This window comes from Populus trichocarpa, chromosome 3 (assembly GCF_000002775.5).
Source record: "Populus trichocarpa isolate Nisqually-1 chromosome 3, P.trichocarpa_v4.1, whole genome shotgun sequence".
In the NCBI taxonomy this organism is placed as follows: domain Eukaryota; kingdom Viridiplantae; phylum Streptophyta; class Magnoliopsida; order Malpighiales; family Salicaceae; genus Populus; species Populus trichocarpa.
This window is the reverse complement of record NC_037287.2, coordinates 1,460,171-1,475,590: the sequence shown is the minus strand read 5'-3', so window position 1 is coordinate 1,475,590 and position 15,420 is coordinate 1,460,171. Positions and strand designations below refer to the sequence as shown.

Sequence of the window (15,420 nt, the reverse complement as noted above, 5' to 3'; positions counted from 1 at the left end):
GCCTGATCTCGTGCCCTATCCAAATTCCACAAAATATGATTTAATATGCAAAATAACTATTATTGCTAATTAAAATGATAATAAATAAAGATGGTAATGGTGCCCTTTTCCATGAAAATCTGCTTCCATTTATTTGAATGGAGGTGGGTGTGGAGGGACTTTCATCTTCATGGATTCGGAGTTGCTAGTAGGTAAACAAATACTTGATTTATTCGGGCGCCATGGAGATTTGTAGAGTATCCTTTGATTTAATGAATTTATAAATAGAAAATATTTTATTTAATAAAATTTATCATGATAAAAAACTACTTGGACCTCAAATGAAGGATTGCCTCCAATAAAGCACACATACAGGATTGAAAATTATGCCAATTTAAATGTAGATGGTAAAGAACCTTCATAGAGGTTGAGACAAGATTTAAAATCTATATTACAAAATAATATAAATTATACATTACATCTCGCCTAACAATTTGCTTTGAAAGTTTAAAACCTAGCTCAAATATTCCTGGAAAAGTTGTGAGTTCCTAGTCCAGCAAGTATTTTGTTTGGGTGGACTTCCCTGAATTGTGATTGTAAGTAAATTGTTTTTGCGGATAAGAAGTGGGGAGTCGGAAATCAGTTTAGTGGTAAGGATGGTGGCTACTGTTTGGGTGGACTTCCCTGAATTCTTTAGTATGTGTTTGAGATAAAGGTGTGTGTGAAAGGGAAAATTACACTCGAAGAAACAAACAGATAATGAGAAATGTAATTTGGAAATATCCTGACAATTTAACGATTTTTAAGTTGGTTTCCCTTCAAAAGATTTTTTGAATAATTCAATTTAATTAATTTTATATGTCAGGTTTTGTGTTTACATTAAATTAGGGTTAAATTATAATTTTTGGAGCTATATTCCTAAATTTTCATCTTTTTGTTTAACCTTCTAACCATAACAATAATAATCGCATACCATGTGTTTATTATTAATAATGACTGAGATAAAAATAATAAAAATCCAGTGACTTAGATATTTTATCTTTTAAAACAAGTATTTAAGGTATATATCATATTTATTTTATACATTCAGTCCAGTGACTTAGATTGATACATTAACTGAGTGTTCAGGAGTAAATTTAGCTATGTTCCTAAATTTTCATCTTTTTGTTTAATTAATGATAATAATAATCGCATACTATATGTTTATTATTAATTAATGACTGAGATAAACATAATATAAAATGATTTCAACGCCAAATTTATTAGCTAGGAATAATTGCACTCTAATTATTGGTTAAACTCTTTTTTTTTCCTCTCAAATCCCATCTTCACTATCTCTGTATATCCCATCTTCACCTATACAGTGATGGCGGGATAAAACACTCTCTAACTAACATTCAATAAAGAGAGTACAGTTTATACGAGGTCATGCCCACGTAATATATATATATATATAAAGCATAAAGCACCCCCCCCCCCCCCCTCTCTCATTCTCTGAGTTTGATTCTTAGTTTATATTAGCTAATCTCTGCTCCCACCCTAGCCTTCTCTCCCCATAGAAACTCTTCATCTCTTGAAAAAGAATGGAACAAGTACATCTCTTCACCATGAAACTAAAACCAACCCATATAAGCCATACTCTTTCAGTTCCAACCCATGCCCTTGAGGCTTTTCCAATTCCTGAAGGAGACCATATGATGAATTTTGAAGCAGTCGATGCTACTGATAATGCATAGAGAATAGGGCTGAATCCGCGGCTGTTGGTTTACCGCGTAAGGATTTGCGCAAACCCCAAGTGGATGCCTGGAAAATAGGGCATTTCAACTTTTTTCTCGTACCTTAACCACCTTCTAGACTTTCCGCGGAAAAAGAAGCCGAGCCTTACAGCAGGAGTTCGGGACTTTCCTTTAGCCTGCATCGAAAAGTCGTCGCGCCAGGCCCCGGTGTCGAGCGAAGCATCAAGAAAGAATTTCAATTGGATGAGAAATCTGGTTCGATGGTTGTTCTCCACTAACCACAAGGATAAAGGGACCCTCTATTTCATCTTCGGTGCCATTGCTGGAATGATGGGCACATGCTTCTCAGTACTGATTCGTATGGAATTAGCACGAGGACTGCATATCATAAGCAATTTAATAAAGAAAATCACAAGCTCTACCCTTCTCATTCACTCTCCTAGTGGCCGACCATCTTGTACCCTTTACCCATTGATTTTTCTTTATTGTTCTGACATAATTTCACATCCAAGGTAACTGAAAGGTCCCTGTCACAGCTAGTAATAAAAGACAAAGATAAATCACAATTGTATTCTGCTTTGGACGAGAATAAGCCACAAGTTGATATTATTGAATTTTTTGAATGAATGGTTTCTCTGTCTCATACCAGAGTTTAAATACAGGAATGAAATAACAAACTTTCCTAAAATACTGGCACGACTACATACAATCAGGATTCTTAGCAACTGACTCCTGCTACATAGTTAGCATTTATTTAATTTGATAAATAAGACTTGACTTCTTCCTCCCGTGCACTGAGGACACTGCAGTGGCTGGATCCCCTTGACTCGTTCTTCCCTTGACTGGCTCTTCACAGCTCTATGAACCTGCGATTCTTTTTAGGAACTCTGTGCGATCTTCTTGGCTCCAGATCACTTGGCTCCAGCTGCTGCTTATCAATACCTCCCCCATTTAAGGGAACCTTGTCCTCAAGGTTCAAGTTGGTAAATCGCTCCTGTAACGCCACAGCATCTTCCTAAGTTGCATCATCAGTCTGCAGGTGTTTCCATTTCACCAGAATTTCTTCGACAAACCGAGACCCCTTCTTGATTCAACGAGTGTCTAAGATGGCCTCAGGTTCGATCGGCATTTCACCCGCAGCAGTTGTCATAACCCAATTTTTGATCCTTTTATTTTAATTATTATTATTTTATTTACTGAAAAGGATATAAAAAATGATGATAAAAAAATAATAATGATGAAAAGCAAGTAAATTGAAATAAATGAAGAATGAGTTAAAATTTGGGTTAAAGGCAACATGATTGGAAGTTTTGGGATTTAATTAAACTTTGAAATTAATCTAATTAATCCAATCAAGGGTTTAATTGGAGAATTGATAAGTTTTGAGACTTAATTGAGCTTGTAAGTAATTTAATTAATCCAATCAGGGGCTTAATTGGAGAATTGATAAGTTTTAGACTTAATTGGACTTTGGATTTAATTAAATTAATGAAATCAGGGACTTAATTGAAGAAATAGTAACGTTTGGGGTTAATTGGGGGCACGATTGCAAAACCGATTAAAGTCCAAGGATTAGTTTGTAAAACGCGCTGAAAAACAGGGGTCCAATTACAATTTATCCAGGGGCTTGATTACACGATTTCAGAACTTCAGTGACTAGATTGCAAATGGCCATTCCCATCACACAAACGGCGCCGTTTCTAGAAATCAGCCGTCGCCTTCTTCGTCTCCTTCCACAGGAACGGTTTCTGCAGTAATGGCTTTGAAGCCGTTTCAATTGTAGAGGTGCTGGGCATTCTCTGGCTATAAAGCCAGAGAAGATGAGAGAGCGTGGGGGGAGGAGGAAAAAGGAAGAACCCGAAGACAGAAAAGGAATCCAGGGGGGGACTAAAAAAAGAAAAAGAAAGAGCAGACTTTCGTTCCCCTGGTTTCTTCTCAAAGAAACAGAGGGGACGAACGGCAGGGAACAAGAAACACAGAACGAAAAAAAAAAAACCGAGTGAGGAGGAGAAAAAAAGAGGAATCACAGAGAGGGAAAAAGAAAGGGCAGAACCGAGGGGGGAAGGAATCACAGGGGGGAAGGAACCACAGAACCGGGAGGGACTAAAAAGAAAAAAGGAAAGAGCAGACTTTGGTTCCCCTGGTTTCTTCTGAAAGAAGCAGAGGAGACGAACGAACAGGAAGAAAAACTGTGGGGCAAAACTGGGGGGATTGGACTGAAAAGGAGAAGAAAAAACTGGAAGAAGAAACCAGAGAAAAAGCCAGCGTTCCCAGCTTTGCTTTCGTCCCCAGAACGCAAACGTAAAACAAAAAAAACTGGTGAAAAAACAGAGGAAAGTGTGACCATTGTCTGAGCCCTCTCCAGCACCGGAGAGAGAGATAGAGGAAGGACCAGAGAGGGAGAGCAAAGGGGGACAGAGAAGAACTAAGAAAAACAGAAGCACAGAGACAGAGAGAATAAGAAATAAACACGGAAGAGACAGGGCAGAGAGGAGGTAGCGTCGGCCAGCCAGAGCTCCACCATCGCCTCCACTAGACCAGGTAAGTTCTTCCTTCTCCTTGCTTTGTAAATTATAGCTTTCATTTGTTGCGCAAAGGTAAAATAATTACCTCGTTACTGTTTCAACAGTACCCAACCGGTCACTGACTTGGGCCAGTGACCGGGCCGGGCTGGCTGGGTCTAGCCCAGCCCATGTGGGCTGAGCTGGACCCAGCCCAAAAAAAATAAAAAAACAAAAAAAACAGGAAAGTAAAAAAGGTAGAAAAAAATAAAAAATGTGTATGCATGAATAAAAATAATGTAAATTTATTGGTTTATTCACTGACGCCAGAGTCAGGAATAAAAATACCGGTTTAAATTTATATTATTTTTATTCGGTGTATTTTATTTTATTTAGCTAGAAAAATAAAAAAATATGTGCATGCGTAAAAATCAATTTATTTTTATTTATTTATTCACTGGCGCTAGAGTAGGGAATAAAAAATATTGATCTAATTTTTCGTAGCTACGAATTTTTACCAACGCCAGAGTTGGAATTATTCGAGCTCGAATATTCACTGGCACCAGAGTCAGGAATATTATAAACAAATCATCATAGCATAAGCGAATAAATGTTTAGCAATTTAAGACAAAACCAGCAATGCAGTCTGCTTCAGGCAGAACGTTTAAGGAGTGATAATATCTTCCTTTTTACGTAACCAATCCCGAGCCATAGAATCTCTGTTGACCAGTTAGGGTTCCTAGTGACCATAATACTAGGTGGCGACTCCTCAAACAAGACCGTTTTCCCCTAAAAGAACAAGATGCCAGAAATTTGTTCTTTTTCCATAATCAAGAATATTTTTGTGGGCCGCCGCGATGTCGGGTGAGACAGCAGTCATAGGAGGCAAATCGATCGTATCGACGGCCTTGTCACCAATTTTCTTTTTGAGCAAGGACACATGAAAAACAGGATGAATACTAGCCTGGGTAGGCAACTTCAGCCTATACGCCACTGTGCCAATTCTTTCTTCAATCTGATAGGGTCCATAATAGCGACTAGCCAATTTTTTGCATACACGTTTGACCACCGATTGCTGACGGTAAGGATGAAGCTTAAGAAAAACCCAATCTCCCACTTGAAATTCAACATCACGTCGCTTAGAATTAGCGAGTTGTTGCATGCGATTACTAGCAGCATGCAAGTTGGCCTTGAGCAGACTCAATAATTCATCTCTAGAGGCGAGTTGCTGATCCACTTCATTCACCGGAGACATGCCAATGTGGTAATGGGGAATTGTCGGTGGTAAATGTCCATAAAGAACCTGGAATGGTGTCATACCTGTGGAAGCATGATAAGTGGTATTATACCAGAACTCAGCCCAAGGTAGAAGTGAATTCCATTTGGTGGGCTGCTGGTGAACAAAGCACCGAAGATATTGTTCGACACAGCGATTGACAACCTCAGATTGCCCATCCATTTGTGGATGATATGCGGAACTCATCTTCAGCTTGGTACCTGACAATTTAAAGAACTCACACCAAAAGTGACTAATAAAGATAGGATCTCTATCACTAATAATGGATCGTGGCATACCATGTAGCTTCACCACACCTTCAACGAATTTCTCAGCCACCATTTTGGCCGTATAAGGATGAGCCAATGCCAAGAAATGTGCTGACTTACTAAGTCGATCAACAACAACAAAAATTGTGTTCTTTCTGCCAGATTGTGGGAGACCCTCAATAAAATCCATCGTGATGTCATCCCAAACTTGACAGGGGACGGGTAATGGCTGCAATAAACCTGCTAGTGATAGTGTGTCTGACTTCACCCGTTGACATACATCACAAGAAGCTACATATTCCTTCACTATGCGAGCCATTGATGGCCAATAAAACTGTTGCGCCAGCCGTTTGTAGGTGCGCAATACACCCAAATGCCCCCCAAGAGGTGAATCATGGAATTCACGTAACAATTGCTGAATGATATCAGAGTTGGGGGCAATTACTACTCTATTTTTGTAGTGAAGCAACCCATTTCGCCATGTATAGGGGCTGTCCGGATTCTCAGTAGCCAGCTTGCCAATTTTCTTCATGTAAGGATGGGAAACAGCTTCGGCCTTAAGTTGATCCCACACGTGAATTTGTGGAACAGATAAGTGTGAAAGGCAAGGGCTGCCCGTCATACGTGACAATGCATCTGCAGCCGAATTCTCCTTGCCTGCCTTATACACGATTTCATAATCATAGCCAAGTAATTTCGATACCCATTTCTGTTGTTCTAGGGTAGTAATACGTTGCTCCAATAGGTACTTTAAGCTGCGTTGATCTGTTTGGATCACAAATTTATGGCCTAACAAGTATGGTCTCCACAGCTGGACAGCCACCACAATAGCCAACATTTCTCTTGCATAAGTTGACCATGCACGCTTAGATAGCCCCAAAGCGCGACTCATGAAAGCTATTGGCCGCCCTTGTTGAGTTAGAACAGCACCGATGCCATCTCCGGAAGCATCAGACTTAATCACAAAAACTTCAACAAAATTAGGCATTGCAAGGGTTGGAGTGGAAGTCATTGTTGTCTATAATGCCTCAAAAGCTGCCTCGGCGTCATCATTCCAGCAAAATTGACCTTTGCGTAATAAGGATGTCAATGGACGAGCAAGAATCCCATAATTACGAACAAATTTCCTGTAATAACCTGTAAGACCTAAAAATCCATGAAGCTCAGATATATTAGTAGGTCTTGTCCAGGATAGCATTGCCTGGATTTTTGCTTGATCAACCTTAACCCCCATTGGAGTAATAATATGCCCCAAGTACTTCAATTCCTGTTGGCCAAATGCACATTTTTTCAATTTTGCAAAAAATTTGTATTGCCTTAGAATTTCAAAAGCCTTGCGAACATGTTCAAGATGCATGGTCCAATTGGGACTATAGATCAAGATATCGTCAAAAAAGACTAACACAAATTTACGAAGGTAGGGTCGAAATATGGCATTCATAAGGGCTTGAAAAGTAGAGGGGGCATTACAAAGACCAAATGGCATGACTAAGTATTCGTAATGACCATTATGGGTGCGGAAAGTAGTTTTATGAATATCATTTGGGGATACCCTAACCTGGTGGTAACCAGCTGTCAAATCTAGTTTGGTAAAATAAACAGCCCCATGTAGTTCATCTAACATGTCATCTACCGTAGGAATAGAAAATCGATCTTTAACTGTTACTGCATTAAGGGCTCTATAATCAGTGCAAAAACGCCATGTGCCATCTTTCTTTTTAACTAACAAAACAGGAGATGAAAAAGGGCTAGTGCTTGATCTTATAAATCTCAATTTTAACATGTCTTGAACTTGTTTTTCAATTTCAGCTTTTTGAAAATAGGCATACCTGTATGGTCTGACATTGACAGGCTCGGTTCCTTCTTTGACAGTGATGGTGTGGTCAATCTCCCAGACCAGTGGCAATTGAGCTGGAGTTTGAAAAATATCTCCAAATTCCTCCAACATTTGCTGCATTTCAGACTCCACTTTGCTGACAGGTATCTCGGCTTCGGTTTGCAAACATATAGCAAACATTGTTTTGCTTTGGCGCAGCTCCTTCGAAACATCTTTTAGAGATGCGGGCTGAATGTGTTGGGCATCAATTCCCTGTAGTTTCTGCATTTGATTCTTCCAATCACAGGCCACTGTTCCCAATTGCTCTAGCCACTGCACTCCCAAAACCAAATCCAATCCACATAATGGTAGGGCATATAAAGTCAGAATAAATGGAATACTTTGAAGTAAGACGTGTATGTTTTCAAATCTGCCCTGACATTTCAATGGATTCCCATTTGCCACCTTCACGTTGAAGGGCTGTGTTGGTATCACTGGCAGGTGTAGCCAATTAGCAATCCGTTCGCTAATGAAATTGTGCGTGGAGCCACTGTCAATGAGGACAGTCAAATCTTGATTCTCAATTCTTGCCATAATTCGCATTGTTCTGGCAGTTGACCAACCAGTAAGAGCATGTAATGATATTTGAGGTTCATCACCTTCAAATTCCTCGTCATCTTGCAAGCTAGTCGCAAGCTAGTCCGCTGGCGATTTTTTTTATTATTATTTGTGTTTTGCTTGGTTCGTTGGAGTCGCCACCTAGTATTATGGTCACTAGGAACCTATGGTCTACGAGAGTCTGAGTAAGGGACTGGTTGTGCAAGGGGAAGACGCATCACCCCCAGTGCACCCTACCTAAGGTAAGCTGCATTGTTGTTTGATTGTTTTTCTAGGTCGAGTTTCTATTCGTTGGTCTTTTCTAAGGTTCAAGGCAGATCTCCCTTCGTGAGGGAGTCTCTACCTTATTGGGTTAAATCCTAACCGTTCTAAAGTCTGAATTTTAGGATTGCATTTATTTACACCTTGTATGTTTAATACCCGAGGGTGTACTTTATCATGTAATTTTACACCCCACAAATATTAAAGTCTACATCTGGATCTTGAAAAAAAAAAGAGTTAGAAAAAGGTTTTTGATATTTTGGCCAAACCCTAACGGATGATCATAAACTAGTTATGATATCCATTTTTTGGATTTTTAAAACGTGAGAAAAATGAAATTTTTTCTTCTTAAACATAAAAACATGCTTGGAAAATTCTTTAGGACTTGGCCGTATGCAATAAAATATTTTTTTCTTTTTTTGAATTTTTTTTTTGAAGTATTTCGAAGGAAACCGGGTGTTTTAATACCGGACTTGTATCTTACCATGTAAGTATACAACCCAATATTAAGCAAACTTGGTAGAAAAATATTTAAGAAAATCACAAATTTTTGAGATGATTTTAAAATTTTTTGAATTTTTTTTCCCGGGCAGGGCCGGGCCCAGCCACTTGGGCTGGGCCAGAACTGGCCCGACCCAAGCAGACGGCTAATTAATTAGCCGCTGCATGCAGAAACGAATTCTGCATGCAGCCACGGTGAAAGGAAAAGGAAGGCGTAGCAGGGGAGGGGTGAGTTACCTGGCGTGGAGAGAGTCGGCGGCCTAGCTGGTGGTGCACGGTGTAACTGAAGGTGGTGAGGTCGGCGGCTTGCACTGGTCACGGCTGGAAGAAGAAGGAGCAGAGTCCTGCAAAGGAGAAGGAAAGCTCACGGCTGGAGCTGTTGGTGTGGCTGAGGAAAGAGCTGCTACCCCGGCTGCCTTTGGGAAGGAAGAGAGCTTCTGGGCAAGGTAGTGGCCGCTGCCTCTGCTGTCGCCGCCGCTGCTGCAGTCACGGTGGCAGAGGAGAAGATTTTTACAGAGGAGAGAGAGAGAGAGAAGTGGTGCAACTGTCACGTGACATGGTTTTATGGCTACTGGAGGTGGGGATGATGGTAAGAAGCTAGGTGATGAAGGTGGTGGTGGCTGAAGGCCACGATGGAGAGAGAAAGCAGAAAAAGGATTGTTTGCAGGAAAAATGAATACAGAAGGCTGGTTTTCGGCCAACTTTGAGCTCGTTTCTCTCCTCTCCCTGAGCATTAAATTTGCTCCTATTTATAGGGATACAAAGAGGGTAATCTTTTCTTCAATGTGGAAAAAGTATCAGCCCTTGATTCAACTCGAGGAATCCAAGCCGTCGGTTCAAAGTGTGCACCTCGAACTCCCAAATTTGGCAGTCCAAGGCTGCAGACTGTCCGAGGTGGCCACTTTAGGCCAATAAACGGAGCCGTTTCAAAGTTTTTCGACCCGACCGGACCATTCTCGGGGATAGAGGGGTTCCAGGTGGACATGTTGGTGCACGCTTTGTCGGATTTGGGGGCCAAACAAGGCAGAAAATGCGCCTGGAAGTCTGCCACTCGGGCAGCTCGGCGGGGAAGAATTTGAACAGTAACCAGGCGTTCCTCCCCCCCTTTTTTTTTAATACAAAACGGCGTCGTTTTAGATAAAAAATTAGGGATTTCTTTGCCGATTTTCAATTTAGTCCTCCAACTTTCGATTTCCTTCAATATTATTCCCTAATTGACCCTAAACTTCTGATTTAATGCAATTTGGTCCCGGCGTAACTTCAACTTCAGCCCCAGCTTTACGCGCATTTTGCAATATGGTCCTTGATCTCGGATGTATGCAATTTTGTCCCTAATTGACCATTAAACTTTCAATTTCTTCAATTTGACCCCCGGATTTTGTCAATTAGACCCCTATAGTTTGGCGCATTTTGCAGATTTGTCCTTGGCTTTGGATTTTGTCAATTTAACCCCTAATTGGCCCCAAAACTTCAATTTTCTTGCAATTTGACCCCTGATTTCAATCAATTAACTTGGTAAAAATTAAATTTGGTCTCTTAAAATTCCAATCTTCTCAATTAAGCTCAAATTAGGCTCCCAAACTTAAGTTTTCACCAATTAAGCTCTAAATAAAATTAATTTGACCCATTTAAAGTATAATTAAGTCCTTGCACTTAATTAAATCCTTCATTTGGACCTAAATTAATTCTTAAACATAATTAAAATTTAATTTGGCCCATGATTAAATCAAATTGGCCTATTAAAAATTTAATTATGTTATTGGGCTTAATTTTTATGCAAATTTGTCCAATAATCATTTAATTTGACCTTGAATTTGCATTTTTTTTCTCCAATTTTGGGCACAATGGGGCGCCAATAAGTCTTGAATTTCCTTCAAAAATTGCAACTTGATTTTCCGACATACTTTCTCCACGTTACCAGCCTTTATTATTTTTTTGTCTTTTTTATTTTTTATATTTTTATTTATTATTTTTTTAAAAAAAAAAAGAAATTTATTTTGGGGAATAACCCAGAATTGGGTTATGACAACTACATACAATCAGGATTCTTAGCAACTGACTCCTGCTACATAGTTGGCATTTATTTAATTTGATAAATAAGACTTGACTTCTTCCTCCCGTGCATTGAGGACACTGCAGTGACTGGATCCCCTTGACTCGTTCTTCCCTTGACTGGCTCTTCACAGCTCTATGAACCTGCGATTCTTTTTAGGAACTCTGTGCGATCTTCTTGGCTCCAGCTCATCACTTGGCTCCAGCTGCTGCTTATCAGTAACCAACTACAACACTCTAATTGATCCAATTCTAGATAATTTTATATTTTCCCTAAATTATGTTCAATAACCCTAATTTTAATTCAAGAAAATTGCACAATTTCAAACCAAATTTAAGCTAATACAAAAAATTGAGTTTAAGACTCCTTACTTGAGGATAATCTGAATTTCACTTCTCAATTAGTTGAAGATTTCCATCCCCTTCCTCCTTGCATACCGCCAGGCCCTCACTCCTTTTCTCCTCACAATTAATTTCTATACTTGTTTCTTACAAGTTCTCTTATGAAATGATGTTTTTTTCTACCAACTTATCTAAGACTTGTAAATTTTTAACTTGTATTGTTTTGACGCAATTCTCAAAATTATTTTTCATTCATTTATTTTTTATTTATTTATTTTATTTAAAAAGATTCAAAAATTATGACAAAAATAATATAGCAAGATGATGGAGATAAAAAAAAAGGATAATGGAATGAGTTGAAGCATAAGTTGTAATTGATTGAAGGGCATACATAATCTGTAGCCATCTCTTCTATATATATAACTAGGGCAACATACAATAGTTATTGTGTAGTGTACTGCGTAGGATAAATATATACAGGAAAATACAATATTTCCTATATTACATCACATTCCATAATACACCCCCTCAAGCTGAAGGTGGGGAAACCACATGAAGCTTGGACCGTAAGGAAGCAAAAGCAGAGTGGGGAAGCGGTTTAGTAAGGACATCAGCTAATTGGTCTTGGGAAGGTATGAAGCGAATCTGTATCTCCTTTTTAGCTACTCGATCACGAACAAAGTGATAATCAACTTCAACATGTTTTGTGCGTGCATGGAAGACAGGATTAACAGACAAATATGTAGCACCCAAATTGTCACACTAAATGGTGGTAGCAGAACTGGGAGAAAAACACAAATCTGTTAAAAGGTAACGAAGCCAAAGAACCTCAGAAGTACCATCAGTTAATGTCTTATATTCTGCTTCTGTGGAAGAGCGAGCAATAGTGCGTTGCTTGCCAGATTTCCATGAAATGGGAGTAGTGCCGTAAAAAACAATGTAACCACCTGTAGACTTCCGATCATCAATGCTTCCCGTCCAATCAGCATCAGTAAAACCATGAAGGGATAATGAGGAACCACGAGTAAGATGAAGACCAAAGGAGGACGTACCCTTTACGTATCGTAGTATACGTTTGACAGCCGCCCAGTGACTCTCAGTAGGGGCATGCATAAACTGACATACCTTATTGACAGCAAAACATATGTCAGGTTTGGTAAATATGAAATATTGAAGGGCACCAACAATTTGTCAAAAACGAGTGGAGTCCGAGAATGGCTCACTAGGCAGGAGTCCATTCTTGGAGGCAGAAACCGGTGTATCAACAGGCTTACAGGTAGACATACCAGCACGACTCAGAATGTCAAGAGCATATTTGTGTTGAGTAAGCATGAGACCCATGCTGGTGGGAGTAACCTCAATCCCTAAGAAATAGTGAGCAGAACCCAGATCTCAGAGTTTGAATTCTGAACTGAGCAGGGTAATAAGGCTTTGAAGCAAACTGGAGTTACTACCAGTGAGCAGAATGTCATCCACATAGACAAGCAAATAACAGATATGATGATTCACTTTCAAAATAAATAAGGAAGTATCAACCTTTGAAGCGTGGAAGCCAACCGACAGAAGAAAGTCACTCAGTTGTTTGTACCAAGCCCGCGGGGCTTGTTTTAAACCATACAGAGACTTGTGAAGGCGACACACATGAGTTGGCAGAGTAGGGTCGACAAATCCCGTGGGTTGCTGCATATAGACAACCTCCTGTAGTGAACAATTGAGAAATGCATTATGAACATCAAGTTGGCGAATCTGCCAACAATTAGAGACAGCAATGGCCAGGACTAGGCGGACAGTGGTCGGTTTGACAACCGGGCTGAAGGTTTCTGAGTAGTCGATACCTTCTTGTTGAGAGAAGCCTCGCGTAACCAAGCGCGCTTTGTAGCGTTCAACAGTGCCATCAGCTCGACCCTTAATTTTGTAAACCCATCGGCAACCAACAACATTCATAGAAGGGTCATGTGGAACCAAGGACCAAGTGTCGTTGGCATGTAAAGCAGTAATCTCAGATTCCATAGCAGAATGCCAACACAAAACGGTCAGCTTCTCTGAAAGACACAGGTTCATGAGCAGATGAATAAATTACCCGTGAGTTGGGAGGCATTGAAGATGCAGACACTGAGCTCACATTGACAGACTTGTGCTGGCGGGGACGAAGCACCATGGGATGTTGTCGAGAAGCAACTGCAACAAGAGAGTCAGAAGACCTGATGGGCGGTGACTGTTGTGGAATGGAGTAGCTAGAAAGATCAATACAGAGATCTAGGCCTGGTGGTGACTCTGTAGGGACCTGGGAAGAAGAGGCAGGAACCTGTGAGGGAGATGCCGGTGGCGTAGCAGAAGGGGAAGATGCAGTAGCTGTGATGTCCGCAGCAGAAGAACCTGAACCTGCAAAATGATCAAGAGACATGCTTGCATATGGTGGTAAGGGGACCGAGGTGTGTGGGGAAAGGATTGGTGTTTGTGGTGGGTTAGATGATGGGAAAGATGTTAAGGCAGGAAGGTAGGAGATAGGGGCCGGCTGTGGGTTAGAATTGGTTGTGGTAGGAACATGAGTAGACTCAATAAATGGAAAGGAATTTTCATGGAAACGAACATGACGAGAGATGTAAATATGATTAGAAGACAACTCAAGACAACGGTAACTTAGATAACATGAACTATATCCTAGAAACACACAAGGAGTAGAGCGATAGTCTAACTTATGAGCATTATATGGTCGGAGAAACAAAAAGCAGAGACATCCAAAAGTACGCAGGAAACCATAGTTAGGTGGTTGATGAAACAGAGTTTCAAATGGAGATTTGTTTTGTAAGACCGATGTCGGCATACAATTAATAAGATAAACAGAGGTTTCAAATGCATAATTCCAGAATTTTAGAGATGCTTTATAGTGACCAAGCAGAGTAAGACCAGTTTCAACAATATGACGGTGACAGAGCTCAACAGTACCATTTCGCTCATATGTATGTGGAAATATGATACGATGGTGAATACCAACAGTTTTGAAGAAAGAATTTAATTTACGATATTCACTACCCCAGTCAGTTTGTATTGATTTAATTTTGCAAGAGAATTGTCGTTCAACCAGAACTTGAAATTGATGAAACATATTAAATACATCAGATTTGGCACTAAGAGGATAAAACCAAATAAATTTTGTGTGTGCATCAACAAAAATCACAAAATAGCAGAAATCATCAGAAGATAAAATAGGAGCAGGGCCCCAAACATCACTAAAAACGAGTTCAAGAGGAGCAGATGTTTTGTGACCTATAGGTCCTAATGACAGACGCGATGATTTTCCTAACGGACATGCTGGACACTGAAAATTTAAAGGACGAGACGTACAAGTGACCTTTTTATTTGATGCTAAGAAACTCAGAACCCGGGAGCTTGGGTGACCAAGTCGACGATGCCAAATATCAGCAGAGGTGGATAAACTAGCAGACAAAAAAGCTTGGGGCATAGACATGGCAGAATTTTCTGAAAGGACATAAAGGTCATCCTTACTCTGACCAGAAATTAGAACCTCCTTGGTGATGAGATCCTTAACATAGAAAACAGAAGAGTGAAATTCAAAGAAAACACAATTTTCATGGCAGAATTGTTGAATAGATAAAAGTCTTTTTTTAATTTTTGGAACATGCAAGACATTAGACAACGTAAAAACTCGTTTAGGAGTACGTAAAATTTTATAGGTTGTATTAGATATGACAAGTCCCTTACCATCACCAACATGCAATTGATCATTACCGAGATAAGGTTCTGCGTGTGTCATACCAGTAATATCTGGAGTAACATGTTGGTTGGCGCCGGTGTCAGGAAACCAAGTGGCAGAATTTTCTGTGGACGCGTCACTGAATGAGAAGTTGGTAGAGGTGTGATTACCATGTTGCACAAGCTGGGAGCATTGCTATGCGGAGTGCCCAAATATATTGCAAAGTTGGCACTTAATTTGTCGCTGCCACTGACCAGCATTACTGGTTCTGCTTTGCTGCCAATCTGGACGATTCTGCTGCCAATGCCCACGTTGTTGCTGCTGGAAGCTGCTGCTGTGACCTCTAACAGCCGA

At 40.1% G+C, this 15,420-nt stretch overlaps 1 protein-coding gene across 1 annotated transcript in view; it reads right to left on the bottom strand.

The window, feature by feature from the left end:
- The window catches only part of LOC7480747 (ubiquitin-like domain-containing CTD phosphatase), a 63,518-nt gene that overhangs the window by 20,665 nt on the left and 27,433 nt on the right, over positions 1-15,420 (bottom strand). The gene's annotated exons all lie outside the window — the stretch shown is intronic.